Genomic DNA, 5,819 nt, shown 5'->3' with positions numbered 1-5,819 from the left:
AACAACAAATAGTGCCCCTGCAGGAAAACTGAAGTAACGGTTACAAGACTACGGTGCCGAGTCCCCCCACTGAACCTTTACCTCCACAGGTCTGGTCTGGTTATATCGCCTTTGTGCCCTTTATGCAATGAGAGTGAATCTCTTGAACACTTCTTCTTGGCGTGCCGCCGTCTCATTTTTCAACGGAAAATATTTTTAGAAAAATGCTTCCAAAAGCTTGGCTTGAATTTGACTGTTCCTGTAACCCTTATTTTTGGGGCTACTGTACTGGGTTACAGCCACAGGAACGTTTGTGAAGCCCTCTGCATCTTTCTGCGTGAGACAAAACGAATTGCGTGTTAGAATTCTTCTAAATATTTACTATGGTCACAAAATTAACAAGATATCTAGATAGTTGATTATTCATGCCTGCAACAGTAGACACTTTAATTTGCATTTGCAAGATACTTATTTCATTTCACCCTAATCCATAAAAAAATGCTAACAACTCCTCCACCACCCAATTCATGACCGATCCCCTAGAGTGGCTTGCGCCATTTCACTAGGAAACAATGACAAGAATAAAAATCATATGCGGGAGAGAGGACATTCACCAGACTACATTGCGTTCAAAAAATGGTAGCAGGTTAGGCTAGTTGGTGTTAATATTATGGTAGTGGCGTAAAGCGAGAAAAATTGAAACAGAACAGCTGTAGTCAAGGACAAAAGGCCTGGCAGGTTAGGGTGGACGCAGAACTGCTCAAAATAAATTTCTCAATGTGCGTCAACAAGAGCTTGTAAGAAGCGAAAAGCATCACACATCTTGCGAAACATGCTAGATGCACTATTATATGTAGTATTTTTTTTTCATTGTTAAAGAGTGCAGAGAACAAAGTGAAGACGAGATCGCCAAGCACATTTCCATTCGTTGTTTTTGTTCATGTGGTCTCTTTTAATGGTATTAATAGTGCTTGCCAACGAGAATTTGGTAGATGAGTTCATGACATGATTTGCGAGCAACTCGGTTTGCCGTTAGGCGTTCCTGTCAGTGATTTCGCTCGTATAAACAGAACAGTAACACACGAAAGGAGAGGTGGATATGGTAAATATTTGGGAGAGTTGACAAAGCGGAAATTAGCGATCTGGTCAGCCTCGCTGCTGTTCGTCTCTTGGGAACGTTACCGAGAAAATTTGCAACTTCGGGCTGCCAGACAATAACAACTCCAATTTCTGCTGAGTATTCCGTTACAATGACACCACATCTTTACCCTCCGTGTTTCAAAAATGTAAAGGCCAGAAACCAAGGACTCTAATTATGTAATCTGCACTGACCTGGTAGAGTTTTGTGCGAACGACAGTCGGGGTTAGGATATTGGCGCTCAGAATCACAGTATTTGGTTTCGAAAACACAAGTCGCCCCCTGAAGATTATCGATTTTTGTGTCTATAAGAGGCAACCTGACGCCATGGGCTGGTGGCAGCTAAAAAAAAATAATGACTCTAATAACAACTCAGAATGCCCTGCTGTATGACTATCATTACATGTACTATATACAGTGGGGATATTTAGAACGAGCGAAGTTGACAAAGCGGAAATTCGCGATCTGGTTAGCTTCGCTGCTTTTCGTCGCTTGGGAAAGTTACCGAGAAAATTCTCGACTTAGGGCTGCCAGGCAATAACAACTCCAAGTTCGGCTGAGTTTTCCGTTACAATGACACCACCACATCTTTACCCTCCGAGTTTAAAAAAAATATGAAGCCCAGAAACGAAGGACTCTAATTATGTAATCTGCAATGATCTGGCAGTTTAAAACCGGGAACCAGACATTGCATGACTTTTTTATTACTGTTACGACTCTTGTTTTACAATAGTGTAATTTTACATTGCCCAAAACATCTCCGAGCGTTGTAATGCAAGACTTATAGCGAGATTCTCGGATGGGATTGCCGTCCAATCCAAAAATCCAAGCGCACTTCCCTGCATGGCACTGGTTGCTAGGAGTGGGGAAGAAAGAGAGAGAGAGAAACTGGGAGGTTAGTCAGATGGTTAACCATGAGGCTAACCACTGTAAGTACCGGCTGGCTATTCTGCCCTAGCGGCCAGAGCTTTGTAGCGTCACTAGCAAAATTCATCCTCGCTGACTGTTACTAAGCACGGAACTCTTCAGGCCGCGGCGTGAATAAAAAAGAAGATTGTAGAAACTATCGAGGGTGATTGTAAACATAAGCGAACACTCGAACACGAAAGTTCGGGCTCGTAGCCATGTTTCGCAGCATTTACCGGAGGCATTCTTTCTCGATGCGGCATCACCATCGTCCTTTCAACTCTCCTTAAGTAGCGACACGGAGGAGAGCTAGCTGGCAACTGCCACCAGGAGGGTGACTACGCCTGTGGGCTCTAGAAAAGAAAAGGTAGGTAGAAAAGGAAGTGGGAATGAAGACCTAGGAGCGAGGGAAGATGAAAAAGGCGGGGGACGAGAGAAGCGAAGAACAACAAAAAGAATAAAACATCCGTGGGCGTCACTTAACGTCTGACGAATGGTCCACAAATTAGCGCAAAATTGGAGCAATATGCTAGGCTATAATCGGGAGTCTATATTTATCGCCTTCAGAAATGCTAGACGGGCTTTGTGTGCTTGATCACGTTGGGATGCAGGAAAAATGGGAAATATAATGTAGTCCATTGTAGCATATGATAAACCAAGTGATCGGTAGACTCTGTAAAGCGAACACGACTGTGTATTCACGATCTCCTGGAAGACATAGACACAGAGTTTATGTTCAGGAGGAATGTGGGACATGTCAAGAATGATGAATCGGAAATTCTTGAAGCGTGTCGGTTAATTAAGGGCTAAATGAAAATTGCCAAACTAAGATTTTTTGTCTTTTTAGCGTTGTACGAAACGCTTACAAAATTTCCTCTCTTCTCTGGGTGAACGAAAGGTGGATGGTGAACGAAGGGTGGAGGTCATATCCGGCCCACATAAACGACGTAACTAACCAAGCAGCTTGCAACCCTAACGAGTGGGCCAACTGCCTGGCGCGTGAATTCACGAACCGCGCCCGAGCTAACGGTCCGGCTCTCCCACAGGATTGCCCCTTCAAAAATCACCTTACCACCTTTCACGAAATTACGTCGCATTACAGATACAACAGGAGGAAATTCCATCCTCCCAGCCTGAAACTGTGCAGGGCTCAGGCTGTTACTTTCAGGCTTTCACAGACGGGATCTTACCTCACCCCCAGAGCGCTTAGTTGGATAGACCACAATTTCCCGCAGTCGTGCTCCAAATGCGGTCATGCGTGCTGCTCCTTCGACCACATGCTCCGGCTGTGCCCGTACAACCCGGGCTCCGACTTTCAATACAAGGCCAAGTGGGGCGACTTGCTGAAGAGCTCGGATTTCACAAACCAACTACAGGCCGTCCAGAGGGCCCGCGACGTTGCGGAGGGTCACCACCTCCCTGTCCTGTCGTGGTCGGAGCCATCAACTTGATTGCGGAGCCTTTGGTACCCCCCAATCAAGTTCCTCAGGACACTCTAATAATGTTCTTGTCACTGTCACTGTCACAGAGAATGGAAGAAATATTATGAGTCACGTGTATTGAAAGCATTCATTATAACCTTTGAAGTCTCTTACGGAAGCTTTGGAGCTCTACTAGCGCATTTGAAGAATGACTCAAGAAGTCTGCCCAGTGTCCGAGAGGAACTCAACGTACCACAAGATTAGGTACTGAGGGATTAGGGCACCTTTTGCGCTATGCGTGGGCAAATTTCTGAAATTGTTACCTCGTTACACCCTTTCCCAGAAATTCTTCCAAGGCTTATGCAACGAAATTTTTCTTTAGCTAAACTGACGCTAAAGGAGTAGTATACACTATTAAAGCTACCTTGGAAAAGCTGCAGGGCTGGGCATTGCCCAACGTTCTTATTAGCAACCTTTAAACAGCACCTAAACAGACGACGGCTGCACCCTATAGTAAGCGGAGATGACGTAATTTCCAGGACGTTGTCCCAGACATTCATCAGCGCGCCGCGGGCGGCGTGTAATATCGGAGGTCATACCGAGGATGTCAGGCGTCACTTAGGGGTTGTAATAAGGACGATGTTTCTGTCCTTTTTTATTTCGTTTTGGCGTCAAAAGCCTCCATTGTTGTGAGCTTCCCGTGATGCATCCGTGCGTACTTCAAACGCAAAACTTGGGTGAAGGTAGCGCTTGTCTATACACTGTTTGAAAGTGGGCGTTTTAGAGGGTCTAAAATTTTGTGTGAGTTTGTCTTTACACGGATGTTATCCGCATGTTGCCCAGTGTCCCATAAAAACTCTACGTTAAAACAAGTTTTGATTTGGAGAAAATCGGTAATGCATGGAGAAACTACATTATTTTTAATGTTGGTGCGGCTGCAAAAAAATCATTCAGTGCACGTTTTTTCCCTACCTTTATGTGGTACGCGAGGGACATGAAGTGTTTTCCCAATTTTGTCGATGAACTAATCGAAGCATTTTGTTTGTATTTTTTTTATATATTAGGGGCAGGGTGTGGGTAGGTCATGGGGCTACTGCCCTGCCTCTGCCCATAAGATCAAGATTCGCAGAACTTCAGAACTGCGTCAAACAATGCATTGAAGCCAAGATGCAGTATAGGTGGTGTAATGTTTTAAATGTAAACGCAGCCATATAGCAATCAATTGCATACGTTTGGAGTAAATTATATGTATTAATTGCTTTTTTTACAATTTAAGACTTTTATCCTGGTTTATAATACATGCCGGATCAATCGCGTTGCTTCCACCTACTTTCGCACACAATTTATTGTGTATAAATGTTCAACTGCTTTAGTGGAGCTAAACTACCCCCACCCCTCACCCTGCTATAACGCCTCCTGGGCGAGAGTAGGTAAGTAAACAGAAAATAAATTGAGGGCTTTACGTATCAGAACCATGATATGATAATGAGGCACGCCGTAGTGGGGGCAGCGCATTAATTGTGGTCACCTTAAATTCTTTAACACGCACCCAATGCAAGGTACACATAGGTAAATAAATGAATACCTACATAAATATTTAGTTTTGCTCATGGCTGCTTTTGGCAAGAAGACTGTGGTATAGAAGTTATACAAAAATAAAAATTGGATTCGGGGGTTTTAGGTGCCAAAACCACGCTATGATTGTGAGGCACACCGCAATGGAGGATTAAGTTTGACCACCTGGCATTCTTTACCCGCCGTGCTTAATTAGTGGCTATAGTTTTGGGCTGCTAATAACGAGGTCGCGGGATCGAATCCCGGCCGCGGCGGCCGCATTTCAATGGAGGCGAAATCCGAAAACACCCGTGTTCTTAGATTTATGTGTGCGTGAAATAACTCCAGGTGGTCAAAATAACTCCAGGTGGCCACTACGGCTTGCCTCATTCCGAAAGTGGTTTGGGCACCTAAAACCCCACAACTTAACTTTTTGGAGGGATTCTTTAACGTGTACCCAATGCAAGGTACACAGAGGTAACTAAATATAGATACATGCATAAAAATTTAGTTTTACTCATGACTGGTTTTGGCAACAAGTATGGGGTATAGGAGTTGCATAAACAGCGATAAAGTGCCTGAGAAAGGCTGGCGAGGTGTCGTCCTAAGCAGCTGTACTCGTCCGTACTCTTAGAATCGTCGGCTATCAAGACTTAACGGAAAACGCATAACCGCTGTGCTATCGACTAGGACCGCGCCTTCTTTCCCGTCACGCACACATGAGCACATATTGTGAAGTCATATACGTATAACTACCGTGATTGTACATGCCAAAACGGAAGGCAACAAGAAATGCTTGCAGAACGCAACTCATCAACCAT

Source organism: Dermacentor variabilis, chromosome 2 (assembly GCF_050947875.1).
Source record: "Dermacentor variabilis isolate Ectoservices chromosome 2, ASM5094787v1, whole genome shotgun sequence".
Taxonomy (NCBI): Eukaryota; Metazoa; Arthropoda; class Arachnida; order Ixodida; family Ixodidae; genus Dermacentor; species Dermacentor variabilis.
This window is presented reverse-complemented; position numbering follows the sequence as displayed.